The following is a 16,969-nucleotide window of genomic DNA, read 5'->3' on the forward strand; positions in this document are numbered from 1 at the left end:
CAAACAATCCCAGATATGTTTCAATAACATCAACTCGAGCATACAGGAATTTATCGACAAAATTTAGTTTCGTTTTATTTGCGTTTCGAAAGACAAAACCATTCGACCGGTTCGTAAAAGTTCTTGGTGAGGGGAAAAAAAACCCAAGACAATTGATTAAGCTACATTTCGAAACATTATGTGCGTATATTCATTGAATGAAGAAAAACGAAAGGAAGTAAGCAAGTAAAAAAAAAATATAATACATTCAACCCACTGAGGCAATCTACCGTTTCATTTGAAGTATGTTTCGTCATTTGCGGACCAGCGCCAAAACCGAGCGGACAGAAACGCAATCGAATGAATAAACCTTTTTGTGATAATTTATGTTATTAGATACTTGAACATATTCGTAGGTATTTATACTATTAATTCCTAAGACTCTGTTTTTTTATTTTAATTAATAAACCAAACCTGTGGAAGAAAGTATAAAGTAAACATGTGTCTTTTCTGAGATTTAATTTGTCGATTATGATCCGAAACGAAAATTATGGCATGAAATTACTGAATGGGGGTTCTTTAGTTTGGTAGAAAATGGTCTTCTCTTGGTTGCTAAAGAATGCGCCTTTTTCTAAAGTTAATAAAGAGGGAACTGTAAAAACTGAGCCTACCAAAGGGACTAAACCATGTGCACGTGTGATGGAGGGCATCGAATTGGGCATAGTGGCGTAAAAACATAACACGCTTAATTTAGATAAAGGTACCACCGTCATCGTACCGTCCTTTTATCTTACCCGCCATGCCGAGAAAGTTTTCCGGCACGATTGGCCACAAAATGCTCCAACAACCAGTGCGCAAGCAGTTCTCCAGGTCAGATGCAAAATTGGATTGTAAATTTTCCTATTCGCCCTACGCCCGTAGAACCCATAAACCAAACCCATCTCGCTGAAGCGCCAAGGAATAATTACTTGCCCCTCGGTCCAGCCTGGCCACGCACTCGTGCGAGAGTTTCCCGTTTGCTGGTTGGATGAAAGATGAAAGTCATGTCGAATCATCGTTTATTATGTAATTTATTCGAAACGCCGACGCCCGTTCCGAAGGCCCGGCGCTCTTTTTGCACTAAGCACCGACGCTTGGTGCCATTGGAGAGGGTTCGCCATCGCTTCGTCGCGTGAGTTTAGAGGTTTTAATGAAACATTTTAAATGATTTTTCACGGTGAAAATTGATGCACGGGGAAAATGATTTATGCCCATCCCCCTATGAAGATCGATGAGGATAAGCGAGCTGACGCGAAAAAGGTTGAAGGAAAGTTCTGATTAAATTCACTTGTACCGTAACTGTAATCAACATTATTAGTTTTTGTTTTTCATATACATTCCTTGCAATTTAGCAATTATCAAATCATTCCATTTAGCGACAGTTTTCATGATCCAAAATGGTGTTCTTTTGGGTATATGCTGAGTTCAGTACGATATATTTCTCCTAACTAAATAACGAGCAATGTCGTGTGTACGTCCCTAGAGAATAAAAAAGAAACGGTCAATCGAACAGGGAATCCCTATACCCTCACTGTCCGAATGCTCTGCAATATAACAAAATTCAATATTATATAACTCCAACGGCTTCTGTCTTTTGTTCCTCCTAGACAAGGAGACGATTAGATGTGAGTGAATGAAAGGTTTTATATGAAAAAAGACTAGGAACAATATCTGCAAAAAGGTAAAGGAGACGTGCTCGCCAGGGTACAAAGGAGCCCGTAATGAAAACCCGAAAGAAAAAAGTCATTGCGATGGTAAGTCCTTGGAAAAACAATAGTAAGCTGCGTTTCACCCTTAACTTCTAGCAAATGGAAACCATTCGAAACGGGGAGAACGTGGGCGAAGAGCCTGGACAGCGGTGGGAAGTAAAAACAAAACGGAGGCGAGGGAGAAAATTCTCGAACATGTTCCCCGCCGTGACCGTGGTCCCGTGGATGGTGGGGAAGCGTGGGCGAAGGGATGGAAAAATATATGAAAATACATTACTCACATTTTTCTCATTTCGCCCCATTTTCGGGCTAGGGTTTGGTTTGGCCGGAGTTTTTGGGAAGATGTTCCGGAATATCATCATTTCAAGGAATGGGAACCCGCCTGCGCCCACCGCCTCCCACTGCTATCACATACCCCCGGTGGTCACCCGAAAGGCGAGAGGGAAAATGCGAATGTCCGAAACGAACGGTCCGATTGTTATTTCTGGTCGTAATTTTGGATGTGTCCAGCGCAAAACTCATCAACATCCGTTTTCGGGTCCGCGGGAATGGGCAGTGGCCGAGGTGGTGCGGAGGTGGTCGGGTGGAATTTCCACCCATTCTCGTTAGTCTCGACACTTTCCCTCGACCTTCTCGCGCTGCCCGCTTGACACAGGACCGGGAAATAGGGACCGAAGGACTCTTGTTAGTGTTCGTTTTGAAAAGGTTTATGAGTCGAGCAGGTTGTTGTTATAACATGCTTCGTTTGGTAGATTGGGAAAACGTTTTTGGGATACCTTTTTGTCTATCGCATGTAGCGAATCCATCGGGATGGTTTACATTTTTTCCGACTGGTTTTTGCAAAATTGACTGGCCAATTGCCAACGACGAAACTGGAATGGAAGAAACATAACCCCTCTCCATGAAGTACCCGATTAGAATATTTCTATAAAAATCCAAAACTCCCGCTGCGTTGAATGTTTTGCGAAAAAGTCAATTTCATAAGCCAATATGCACAAATATTTTTATTAGAAGTTCAACGGATGTGTTAACGCGGAAATATGTTCATTTCGAATCTATCCTCCAGGTAAACTACGCACCTCCTTCGGTTTCGGAAAGGCCGAGGGAAACGATGAAACCGAATATTGCGCAAATACAGTCTGAAAACATGGCGTCAGGCATCCATCGATGATTGGGTGAGTCCTGCCGAGGGGATCGTGTGCCGGTGAAGGAAGAAAAAACAATCCTCCACCACCACCACGGGTTCGGCTCATAAATACAGCATAAGCCACTAACGCGTCTAGCGAAACGAGCAGCGAATGTGGAAAATAACCCACCCCGTGGGTGGCATCAACCGTTTGGTCCCTTATCCGTTGGAAGATCCGGCCGGTTCCGGATGTCGAGAAAAAGAGAGCTCGGGTCGAATCCTTCGTTCTGAAGAGCATCCGCGAGCGATGTGAAAAGGAATCAGTGAGTGAGAAGGAGAAGGCGAGCGAGTGAGAGAGTGAGATAAACGTAAGCAAGAAGTCCTTATTATCTCACCCATCGGGAAAATATCTTTTCCCAGCGCCCAGCGTGCAGGGGTGATATCCCTTTTTTTCGAGCCAAGGAAACGGAAAAACCTTCGCCGAGGGAAACGAACCCTCTCACTTGCGCGACATGTCCTTCGCTCCCCGGGAAAAACGGACGCCACTCGGACAGAGCCAATGATATCGCTCGCTAGATATGGCAAGAAAGTTATGAAATATTTTGACCGCATGCGTGTATGCGCGCTTTCTTGGGCCGCCATCTCGCTTTGGCTTACTGGTCGGGTTTGTTTCTCCCTTTCGGCGGTGGCGCATCCCGGGGCCTTTATATCTTCCCCCTGGTTTTTCTTTCCTGTTCGGATTGGGAAAAAGAAAATGCAGGTCCGTTCTTTTGCGCGATTATGTATCCGGAAGCCGCTCCAGGTCCGGTCGCTCGGTGGCTTCTTTTCGGATTTATGGCCGATGGGTTTCTGAAGCACCGTACAAACTTATTACTGTGGCGTATATAGAACCCTGGACGTAACCTATCTCACACACATAGACACGAAATTTCCTGGGGTAAGCCACGTAAAACTAGTGGATGGAACGGACTCTCTCAAGACGGTCATCCCGATAAAAAAAAGGCATTGGTAGAGGTCCTGTTATCATTCTACATCTGCGTGGTACAAACTCGTTGTTGTCGTTACCACCACCACTACCACCAACCAATCGTAACACAAGCATTTTTATTTCCAAGATGCACCCAAGACGTCGAAGTGTGCCTTGATTCCCCGCCATTTTTTTTAACAGTTTTTAGCTCCATCTTCCGTTATGCTACTTTGTCATACCGAATTGATCGGTCCGTGTGTCGTCTCGCTCTAGCAGCGAACCTCAAACAACACAACAACAACCCAGGATGAGAAAATTCACTACTTTCACGCAAAAGGATCGCCACGAACGAGATGCGGTCGGGTTCCGATGACCGCTAGTTTCCATTTAAGCTCCTTCTGGTCTTGAAGGAGAAAATAATCGGATTTCTTCGTGATTTTTGTTCCGCTCGTTGGCAGCCATTTCTAGTGGGGGTTTTTTTTGCTTCGCTAAACTCTCCGAATGGTACAATTTGCACCGAAGAGATCCCATCGGAAGAAAAACAAACAAAAGTTGATGTTAAACTTGGAGAGTCGAGGTTCTAGATATGAAGTGAAAAGAATCGCTTTGTATTTTTTGGCGGTGGAGAACAAACTGGGGTAGAAGAAGAAAACTTTAAAGCAAACAAGCACTCGCCTCCAAAGGAAAAACAACTCCTGGAGATCTTTCGCTTTCTCCCTTCTTCGTTCGATCTGAACACACAAACAGCCTTGTAAGATGTGGAGAGAAAACGATGTAATGGATTTTTGTGAGCGATTGATTCGGCAGAAGTTTTCCATCCGGAAACAGGTCGGAACCCCTTTCCGTCAGGTGCGACAAGATGTTGATCGTTGACCAGAGAGCTGTAATTTCTTCGGTCAACAGTCCACTGTTGATTGAAAAGGAAGCTCGTTGGAACTCTTTGCGGTTGAAGTAGTTTCCTGACGATGACCACTCCTGGTGTTGGACCATCGTCTCTAGAATGCTGTGTACGTTCGAAATCAAAAGAAAACCCTTACCAATCGCTAGTTTTCATCGACTTGAGTAAACAATTTGAAGCTTTCCACTGCTTCACATATTTACCATTCAGCTATAAGTTGGTGCAAAAATTTTGGGGTCGAGTTTTTCATACACGAAATTTCCCTCTGTCATAATAATTAGCAAGAGAAGCGAAATGTTTCCCAATCTCTTAACCTTTGACCCATCGTGATTACTTGCTTCGACCGCATTTGCAGGGGATCGATATCAATAAATCGCTCCGTATGAGTTGTCATCGGAATCGTTCCTCAAACAACCCACTGAGCCACGGTACATCTTCTAAATAGCCGTTCAATATACCGACAATGCAACATATGCAAACATCAATAAAATCGTACTGGCACTGGTTTTTTGTCAAATTAATATATTGGCTTTCAGCGAGGAGAGGCACCGTGTCAGAAAGAAGAAAAACGACCGTCCATCCCATCCCAATAAAACTATTTGGGTGCGAACGACGGGAAGACCTGACTCGGGAAAACCCTACCCACCCAAGGGGGAAGGTAATTTTTTGATCAGTTCATCCCTAAAATGGAATATTTCCATCGTCGAAAGTGTCGTCCGTTCGTCCGAACGTCCGAACGATCCAATATTACACTTCGATAGTCCCGACTCGGGCATAGTAAGGGGGTCGGTTGGACATACGACGTTTCTTTTGGATGGTTTCCGTGCGGGACTGTATCATTAAAGTGAACCCGGAACCGACCGCGGAAATGACTGCGAGGCAAAGGCCCGAACGAACAAAAGATTAACTCTAAACCACTTTACCATCTGGACGCATTTACTCGTTACTGTTACTGCTCGCCGGGACGGTTGCCAACGGTGTCGGGACCACCGATTTTCCCTTCGACGCAAGGGGGTGTAGTATTTTATTGGGAAAACTCTTACGTTCAATGAATTTCAATATTTTTCTAGGTAAGTAGTAAAGCAAAAACGAACTTTTTACACTCAACATATAGAAACGGAAACCTTGTATTTAAGATAGAAAAATATCATACAGCAGTAGAATGCACCCTTTTGCGGAAGAAGATATGTTTTATTGAGCGTTCATTATAAGGGCACCCCTGCGTCAATCTGCATCGCAGGAAGTACAATTATGAAGATTAAGTTCCGCTCATCCTGAACATCCTGCTTCACGTCACCGTTTTCCAATCTCGTACCTTGCCTTTGTCCGAAACATAATTTTCTGCTTTATCAACCACGGCCTGCACTAAAAAGGGGCAACCTGTTTCGTTCCTGGGTGGTTTTCCAAACGCCACGTCGCACAGAGCTTCTGGCAAAAGTACGCTAACAACAATACCCGGCCAGCGGTGATAATTTTCACTTGTACCCAGGAAAAACGCCAACGGTGTAGTGTGAATGTGCAAAAGGCTAAGGGCTGGTTTCAGGCTAGGGAGCAAAAGGTTTTCCTAGGAGCTGAGCTGAGGCGAACGTCCTTCGATGACACCCCTCGGGCTGGTAAGAAAGTCGTGAAGGAGGGTGGCCCGATAGAACGGGGGAAAACAAGTGTACAATTTCACAGTCAATAGAGCGATTGTGTAGCTGTTCGGTCGTTGAGTATCGACTGCATGGGAATATAGAGTCGTACAAAGGGATTAAAATAATCCCTTGAGTTATTAATGGAAAATTGTCATCTTTTTTTCCTAACTCTTTTGCATTCTTCTGCCGGCCAGAAATGCATTAGCATTCGCTTTGATTTGATTCGAGGTAAATCAGGCTGACGGCAAGTCGAGGGAACAAGCGAGAATCCAGATTTTGGAAGATCTCCGCTTCGAGGGGATTTAGGAAACGGTGGAAGTTGGCGCGGGAAGAAAATCCTACTCGATGCAATTATCCTCTCCGTGTGAGTTTCCCTGCTGGAGTGTGATAAATCTCGACTCACTGCCACCTTCAGTGGGGGCTTATCATTTTGAATCGAGCGTAAAATGGTAGAGGGTAGAATAATTTTTCTAAAAATAGGTTCCGGATTTTCCAGAAGGGATTTCCGAGGAGATTTTCATGTGTTTTCAAAAGAGCAATCGAAAAAGCTTTAAGAATTGCATCGAACTGGAAATGTTTTTCTTTCATCGACCAAAAACATTACCCACGTTAATGAACTGAAGGACTACCGGAAAGAACCCATAACGGAAGAAAACCTCACCCATAAAGTTGTGTAAATTAATCAACATCAGTTTCGAAACGGTAGCTCGGTGAAATTTTTGAGGAAAGAAAACTTTCTCTCTCTTTTGAGGTGTGAAGGAGGGGGTTTGAAAAAAGGACCCTTCGAGACACAAATATCTACCGACGTTTGCTAATCACTGTTCGGTTTTATTAACCTTATCCAAACAAATTTATGAGATGCAAAGTTACGGCTCGCGTTGAAGCGTGCTGTTGTTTTTGTAGCCACTGATTCTTGGTTTTTCCGAAATTCTTCATCCGGGAGCCTTTCGAGAGGCCAGCAACGTTCGGTCAATATAAGGGGAGCTGCTGCTTGCTTTTGATGTCAAGTTTGACGGTTTGCGGAGTGCCCTTTTTCATTTGTTTCATCTTTCTACGGGAAATTTCTTTTTGGGTGAAAGAAAACCCCCGTTGGAAGAAAACGTTCTTCGAGGAAAATAAATGAAAAACACAATCAATATCACTACCGGAACGGAGAGTGTTTTGGGTAGGCATTTGGAGTGTACGCAAAGGAAAACGAAGATATCAAGCGGCCAAAAAAAGTGGGCCGGCTTTTTCTTCCTTTCCCAGTGAACTTTTTCCACGGAACAAGCAGAAAAAATGAAAGGCAAAGAAAGGACTGATTCATCTTTGGCGGGTGAAAAAGTTTCCGACTCTCGCTAATTTCCCATTAAGCAACATAAATCATAGCATGTTTGAGAGACAACTCGGGGCAATGAAAATCAATTCAAAGAAATAGAACTGTTCTTTGGCCTCGGAACTTAAGTTTTACAACGGATTTTCTTGTTCTTTGTTTTAAAATGACTAAATTGAGGCAAGGGACGATTGGATCGGATTTTCCTACAAGGGAATTATTTTCGATGAATAGCTGGAAACAAAAAGTAAATAGTTTAGGAAGAAGCTTTAAATAACTTGTTTATAATGAAATCTTGTGAAGCATTTACTTATACTAACTTGAAGTAAGTAAGCCTGATAAATAAGGTTGCGCTAACAAGAAAAATAAGATGATATAAGCGAACGATTATTTCATGCAATTTTTCTTTGAAATTATACCACGTTCATCTAGTTCCAGCCTTCATTCAAAATCAGCAAACACGATGGGCTCGTTATTGACAGTGAGTAAGCGGCACAGAGCGACACTTGGGGGTATCTACTTCCGGGAACTAAGCAAACAATAAGCGAATTTTCCCTTCGTGGACCGACTGTGACTCTCCTTTGTACCATTGATACCCTTTTGGTGCGGGGAAAATGCTGAAGAAGGGAAAATTTTGGTCGTTCCGAAGGGTGCAAAAGGTATAATCTTGAAAATTTACATAAATGTATAATAAAATAAAGCATTTGTCTTTTACTTTTTTTTCTGGGCGAGTTAAAAAATACATCTCAATTTTATTTGGAGGAGTAAAACAGTCGACAAAAAGTTCGGTCCCGAAAGCGAGCGCGTGAGTTTTTATGTGAGCTAACGCGGGCTTGTAGGAGATAAAAAAAGGAGCGGGTAGCACAGAAAAGGGAAAACACGCCATGAAAGAAAATATTGCGGACGCCTTTTGGAGCAATCGTGTGGTGATGGTGAAGGGGAGCGCTAGCAATCCACTAGCGAACCCTCTGAGTTAGGAGTGGAGGATTCAAAAAGGACCGTCCTGAACGCAATGTCGCATAAGTTTCCCCGAAGCGGGTGGTGTAGGGCGGGTCAGGGGAAGGTTATCGCGGTCTTATTTTATGAGAAATTTAGCCTCCACCATCAATGCGAGATCCTCTCCCCGTCCGTGGCCAATCGAATGTACAAAATGGACGCTCTGAAGCTGTGTCGGTCAAGGACCGGGGGTGGGAAGGAAAGGCGGTGGGAGTATCGAAGGAAGAATGGGGGAGAATTTTATTTTTTCGGTCTTCATCTTTTACAACACTTTCCCGTGCTTGAGAGGACTGCGTTATACTTTTCACAATATGTCCACCGTTTGGGGGGAGGGAAGCTAGATGACTTTTCCACCCGCCCAACGGTCTCGCTGCTATGAAGCCAACGCCACAATGGCCAACGTTGTCGCCATATTTATGTTTCCCAACCACCTTTTCTGGTCGTTTGATCCCTTTTTTGCTGCTGCTGCTTTATCTTGCTTGCCGCGTTGATGGAGAGCATAAAATATTGATCTTCCATCGCGCAGGAAGACGAGGGAGGAGGCCAAACAAGAAATGTGTATAAACCTTTTCCACCAAAGTTAAGTTACATTAGAAAAAAGAAAAAAAAAATGTTATCCCAAACAATGGCTCCACACGGTGGACGAAGGACGGGAACGATGGGAAACGAAAATAAAATTAAACAAAAATAAGCTCATCGGAAGTGAACGGAAAATCCCTTTCGCTTTCCTCACGATTTTTCCCAGCCTCACCGACTCACCGACATTCACGCGGGAGTCCTTGGGCGAGCAAGAACCGGGGCAATAAGTTTGATACTCACTTTGCATCGTCCGTACGCTTTTCCCCATCGTGCATTTTATTGTTTTTCCTCATCTTTTGTCGCTGGCGTCCATTTTGCAAAATGCCCCTCCTACGCCGGAAGGGAGTGCTGGGCGGACGGGCGAAGGGATAAAACGTAATGTTGGTGCGAGATATTACATTTTATCCATACAGATGAGATTTTTATGGCAATTTTTGTTTATCGGATTGGTTGCTTCGTAGCTGGCGGGTTTGTTTTAGGATTTTTCCTTTAAAACGGGGGGAGTCCGGAAGGATCGATCGACCATTTTCACCGGGCGAGCGAGGATCTTGGTTTTATTTATTTGAAAATTTATTGTTTTTGATAAAAGAGCCCCTGTCACGGTTTCCCTGGTCCCACTAGACGCTGGGTGAAGATTTTTCCTGCTCGCTTTTCGTACGCTGCTTATGTTGCGGCGTTTTCTTCTTTCCCGCCCGCTTTCCGCTCGCGTCTCTCGTACGTTCATTCCAGTCGGTCGGAACCAGCGTAAAGGATTTGTTTTAACGCTGGATAAAGCGACCCCTTAAACCAATGGCACTGGGGCCGAGAAATGTGACAGCAAGTGGAAATCCGAGGGTGGAACTCGCAACGTGTGCTGAAAAGTTGATGGCAAACGATGGTACGATTTTTATCGCAACTTAAGATTTACGTCACGCCAACTTGAGATACAGCACGTGCATATTGCGAAATGTTTTATATGATCATACCACCGTTTTGTTTATTTTGAATAGATTGTTCAATGTACTCGTTTAAAAATATTTTAAGTATAAGAATTTAACATATTGTAAAGTATGTTCAAATGTATTTGAGAAAAAACGTTTAATAAATCACGTTACAGTGATTTGAAACATCTTTTCTTCTCCAAAACTGCAGGACATAAGTAAACACATTCATCTCCTTATAGCGGAAAGCATAAGGTTACGGCGAAACAGATGCCTTTAAATTTATAATAAATTGCTGGTAATATTTGGCCAATTGTTGGTCACACTTCACCCCTGGCGTATTTTACATAAAACATTCGCTTCCTTTCCAACGAGCACGAGGGGACGGTTGTCCTTCGCCAGAGCAAGGACCGACTTCCCTATTCGGGAAGTTTAACAAACCCAAACCGGAACCAAGGGAACCTCCCGGAGTGAGACAGTGTCACACTCAAGTTAGCCATAATAGAAGTTTTAATCAAATTTGTCATAATTTCTAGGGGCTCTTTTTTTTATCAATCTCTTTAAAACGGTCGCCAGGCGAACGCGGTGCTGGTGGTGGTGATGGAAGGAAGTGATCGCCATAAAAATAATCGACATGATCCGGTACTTATTTGAATGAAATTTAAATAATTGAATCAAAGGCAAATGCGCTTCTTTACGGTAATTTTCACGGAGGATTTGACCGTTTATTAATTTGTTGTGTTCGGGTACCGTCTCTACCCGGACCTCGGGCCACCCCCCGGGAGTACCGGTGGGTCTTTTTTGGTGACAAATAATTTACTTTTTATCGCCCCAACGCTGAAAAGCGCTTAAGTTCGCCCGGTGTGGTGCGAGCGCGGGAAAAAGCGTGGCGAAATATTTAAATTCCTCGCACGTGAAATGGAAATGATGACGCCGTCGGGACGCTGTTTGATCGGGAGGAAAATTGAATTTGCATGTTGGAGGCTCAGGGAAGAGCCGGCGTGGAAAATCCGCTCAGACCCGGTGCAAGTAAATCCCGACTTTGCCGGTGCCTCCGACCGACCGCTTTATTGTTCAAGAATATATGGCTGCGTGCGGAAAGTAATCCGTGTCAGTGATGGTATTAAATTTCGTTAACGTAGCTTTACGAGCATACACGGAGTGAATTTCAATTTTATGAAAATTGTGTCTTCAAAACGTAGCCAGGGAAGGGCCAAAATCTTGGTACGATTTCGTTCCTCCAAGCGATTGTTCTGCAAATACGGAATGACAAAAAATATGATTGTACATTGTTTCATTCTTCTCAAAAATATGTTTTTCTTTTTTTTCTGTTTTGGCTACCGAATGCACCGAAAGCTGGTGTGGAGCATGCGGTCGGTTATTTATTATTTATTCAACTGATCATATTTCTTTCATCATCATCACCACCACCGCCATCAACCGATGCATTGTCCTTGGCAACGGTGACAATCGAAGGCGGCATTTGTTGTCACTTTTCCAATTTTTCTATCTTCGCTTCCTGCGCTCAAATCTGTTTTGCCGGAGCCCGAGATTCCGCTGCGCAGCGTTCGATTCTGTCATTCAATCGAGCGTTCGAAAGTCCCAACATCGAGAGGGAAAAAAACGGGTGAGTGTTGTGCCCTCATGAAGAACACAAAAGTGTCGCTGAGGCAAATGCTACATCGAGGCGAAATCTGCGTCATCCCATTCCCGTTCGCCCATCTTAAACACCGCCCGACGAGGCAGCTATTCATGTCGCAAAGGTGTCGAAAGCGGTATTCCCTTTTTTGTGCATCCACCACCGAACATTGCGACACCGGTGTTGGTGTCAGTTCCGATCGGTTTTCCATAGCGTAGCCCGGTGGAAGGATCGACCGAACACTGGATGAGAGGGAAGGTGAGGTGAGGATTTATTCACACTGTATTTATAAATTTATAATTTAAAAAATTCTCAGGTGTTCAACGAAAATATTGCAAGAAGAAAAGCATCCTCCAAAAAAGACGGTGGTGGAGAGTTCGGCAGTTTTGGGGGATCTCCTTTGTGGGCTGGCGAAAAGCAAAATCCGGTGATTCTCGGTCGATGCCGACAGATTCGATGAAATACACACAAACGATTCCGACCGGAGACACTTCCGTCCCTTAACCCCTTTGCATCGACATGCCCTTCGCCGGGCAGGATCCTTTGCCTTTCGGGCCGCTCAACGCTGCGAAACGACGCTGCCAGACAGGGTGGCATTATTTTACCCCTTTCCGCCCGGTCCAAACATCCTCCCGACGAGCCGTTCGAATGACGTTTCGGTGGTCCGAACGGTTTTCGCTCGAATTCGTAGGGTTAAGCATACACACGGGTACGGGGAATTTTTGAAAGATGCCACCGACAACCTCTCAGATCCATTTCGAAGATATTGATAATTCAATGAGCTACCGCGATTCGTTGCTGTTTCGCTTTTCGGCGATCGGTTACGGCACCCGTCCTCGGGGGGAGGTGGGTGTGCGGCAGTCCAGTGTGCATTCGATTCCCTTTGATCATGGTCTTGGGTCCGTCCGGGATCCCGGAAAAGGGAATCAATAATTCTTTCTACCACTTAAAATTGATGGGAATCAAAATTTTCTTCCCCCGAAACGCCCGGAGCGAAGCACACATCAAACGGAGGATGTTTGCGCAGAAATGGACCACATTTTGATCAAAAGTGCCAACAAATGGGAGAGCGAAAGGAAAAATGAAGCAAAACAGACGGTGTTTGTGGCTGGTGTTGTTTGCAATGTTTGTGGTGCTTCCGATTTTACACCATCCCGTCCATGGCGAGCCTTCTCCTTCGCCACCGAGCTACGTTCAACATCAAGGAATCAGTGGCGGGGAAACCGGAGCTTCGTCTCCGACGGCGTCTCTTGCGCAAAACCGATGTCGCCGGGCTGTCTCTTGTCTCTCGACGATGCTAAAGCGAAAAGACGGAAAAGACTCGGGAAGGAAGCAAACATGTGCGATGCGATGCTCAGCGTCAACCACGTGTTGACACACTTGGAATGTAAAGGATTTCCTCTTTGGTATTCAATTATTCAGCAGCCCTCTGCCCACCTCGCAGCCTTCTGCAGAGCACGCCATCACTCTCTGGCCGCACGTTTTTCGCCAGCAAAAGAGATAGGGCCCCTCTTCTGCATCACTTTCACTCCGAAGGTAAAACCACCCGGGGATTGTTTTCGATACAGTTTTGAAAAGCAAAGGTCATAAAATATTATAGCATGCAGTGTTCATTACGGATCGGTTTGAATGTATGAATGCAATGAAATTATATTACGTTCCTTCGATGGCAATGACTGGTAATGTTCTTTTTTCGAGAAGGAGTTTTCCTGTATCATTTATGTTTTTACTGTTTAATGTGATATTTGTACAACGAAGCTGTAAAGGTATAAAAGGTTGCAGCATCTCCCTTCTACACAACCCCGGCATACTGCATGCAATCCGCGATGCCGAAGGTCAGGTCAACTATTCGTAAAACCCTGTGCAATTATACAAGCAACATTAGAGATTGGTCCCAGCGGAGTTTACTCGTACAGATTGTGTACCAAATTCGAACACACACACTGGCGCGTACTGGAATCGAAACGAAAGGCAATCAATTTCACGTCATGATTTATTCAGTAATTATCCCGACCGGACATCGGAACGTACCCATTTGGCTCGGTGCCTCCTTTTCGGCTGACCACTCCTAGGTATTATCTTATGTCGTGATACCGAGCCGCACGCACAAGGGTGCAACTGCCGAGGGAACCCCCGCCCAAGGGTGCAAAAGGTCGAGAAGCGGTCAGCGTTCGATCGAACTCATCTGGCGATTCTCTTTGAAATCGCAAAAATCAGTCCGAAAACGCATTAGTTTCATACATATTTTATTACAAATTTATATCAATAAATGCATACCAGTGCAAACAGCGCGCGCATCGGAGCAGTCCGGCCAACGGACTTTATTTGATTTTACTATCAATAGATGTGACGTACGCTTTGATTGAGTTCCTGCTCCCATCGTTGCTGTCAATCTCTGGAGGATTGGAAGTGGTTGTTGTTTTTTTTTTGCGCAATCCTACTGGTCCCATGATATGCTCGGAATGATAATTGAAAATATATTTGCAATAACATCAAGGGACAAATCGGCGAAATCGGGGCACATCCGTGTTACACAATTGAAAAAGGAGACAGGATGGAGAGTTGAAAAAAAAAGCGATGCAAGGAAAATCCATCGATCGTGAGTGTGTGTGACTAATGTTCTAAATGAAGGTAAATATATCTTTTCGAATTTATCTCCTGGTCCCTTATTAATGTTTACTCTACTTTGTCACAGAGTTTCGGTCCCCTGTTGGGATTGTGCTCGCACTCGTCCCTCATCCTCTGCGAAACAGGATCACGATTACAACGCACTTCTTCTCCGGGTGTCGGTTGGTTCTACATGAACCGTTTCGTGGATTTTCCCGGGGGGCGCTGGTGGTGTCACTTTTTTCCACGTTCATCATCACCGAACCGCGCGCGGAGATCCCTTTTTTGCCAACGCCAACCGTAACAGGTCGCGCAAATGGGACAATTGCGTTCCGGTGAGTGACTTCTTACCCATTACACAAATAATATCTTGCACGGTACACGCAACCATTCCCGTGTGTTTCATCCCTTTCCGCGCTTCGGGGATATATGGAAATGTACCGAAGCGTTCCGCGATCCTTCTGGTGTAGTAACAAAAACACGATCTAAATCGTACATGGAAGAGGGTGAGAGGGTGTACGCGGGACAGAAGGAGGACACCACACATCAGTTTCTAAAAAAAAATGAAACACGTGCTGGCGCGAACGTGCTGGTCATGATGAAGGAGGCGTTGTTGGTGGACGCAGTGAGAGGAAGCGTTACAAAAATGACATCTGTCAAATGAATTAAGTGTGAAATTATAAACAAGTTATTGAGTCAGGCCAGTGATCTCCTTCCGGCCGCGATTTCCCTAAGGCACTGGAGGCACTATGCAGGGGCGTTGACGTCCCCTTAGTAAAGGGGAAAACTAGAACCATAACTTGTGTGCGTGTGTTTCTTTGCTTTGAGGGATGTGGAAATTTGCTGGTGAACTTGCGTGAGATCCTGTGTTCCTTGCGGACTTGGACATATTCATCAAAGGAATCTCGGTATGAACAGTAATTATTTGTATATTCATTTTTGAGGATCCATATCTACAAGCCATACTTCAACACAATGTTCGTGCATTGCACAGATCCGCAGAAGGCCACAAGGGAACCGGGGAAGCGTTCCGTGTGTTCACCGTGTCACACGTTCAGATGAAAGAAGATTTATTGTTTGAGCAGTGTGAAAATAATCTGCTGGAAAAATAGACGCGAGCGCATGGAACCGGGGACGAAAATGTCACATTTTCCTGGGTCGTCGTCCGCGGAAGTGATGGTGGTGGAAAATGAGCGGTGAGGAAATTAAAAGGATAATGTAAACATTTAATCAAACCAGTCATCCGAGCGAACCAAACGGTGGACCGAAACGCGGCGTCGGGTTGTGGTGGTTGTATTTATGAAAACTATACCTCCAGTTCATAAGCCCGCGGAGAGCTTAAGCTGATTTCGGTGGAACGAAGGGGGACGTTGGCGGCAGTAGATCCATTTGCAGTACAACAGTGTCTTTGTCAAAGGGATGAAAACCTGCGAACCGGAACCGAACGAGGCGTGTATTTACCGAGATGGGTTTTTTGTTTTGCAAAGTATCACACTGTGTGCGTGTGTACCGAACATTGTCACGCTTTGATTGAGGATAAAAGGATAGCGCAAGCGATGGAGAAAAAAGTAGAGAAACAAGCAGGGATAAAAAGCAGTTCCGTTAGTTTTTCGGACGGCGATCATAAGACTGATTACTCGCAAGCACCATAAGTTTTTTTACTCCATGATGGTAAGTCATCAACATTGCTTTACCTCACTAATTAATGGCAGAAAAGATAATTGACTTGCAAGACAGATTATCAATGAAAGAAAATAATTTCTGCTACGAAAGTCAATCAAAACGATAATTTTTAAAATATTCCTAGTACTTCTCCGCAAGATTTTTAATTCATAATCCAAGAATATTTACTGAAGGTCGCCCCTCTAGTTCACCAACCTTCTAATTTGCTTGTGAAAAAAATAGAAAAATAGCAAAGAAACTAGTTCTTCTACCTTCGCCGTACTATCTCAGAAGCAAACATTCTTTCGCGTTTCTGCTTATTCTAGTTTCGCCGTCAAAGGCGTGATTATGATTCTGCCTTTTACAGGCTTTTAGTGGACCTTATCATTGTAACCGACTCCCCTTGAGGCGTTGGCTGCTTTACTCTTTCTTAAATTCGTAAGTTTTTTGCTTCTGCACGAACTTGTGCTCTTCACCGGAAAGAAGTAAAAAGGTAAAAAATATGATGTTAATGAGACTCGCAGGCTGGTTGATGAGGCTGCAGGGCAGGTTGACGAACTTGGCGTGGAGAAAGTTTGGATAAAAACGCGTAAAAAGATTGACCTCGCAGTTGCGTCAAGTAGGGCAGAAAACGGCGCTTGTAAGAACCGTTACAGCGTTCTAGCTAACCGGTTTGATTAAGCCGCTCGGCTTCCTCTGTGCGCTGATGGCCAAGTGTATTTTAAAGGCTCCTCGCGATCTTCTGCCAGAACGATTCGGGATATTGTGGAGTGTGCATCGTTTCGCGCTGGTGCCTTGCACGGTTTTTGGAGTGATAATTGAAGTAATAATTAGTTTTATCGAAGTGAGAAAAGATGCTGCGGTGGACCTTTGTGTCGTTTGTTGTGTTGTTGAGCAGTGCA

This window comes from Anopheles coustani, chromosome 2 (assembly GCF_943734705.1).
Source record: "Anopheles coustani chromosome 2, idAnoCousDA_361_x.2, whole genome shotgun sequence".
NCBI lineage: Eukaryota > Metazoa > Arthropoda > Insecta > Diptera > Culicidae > Anopheles > Anopheles coustani.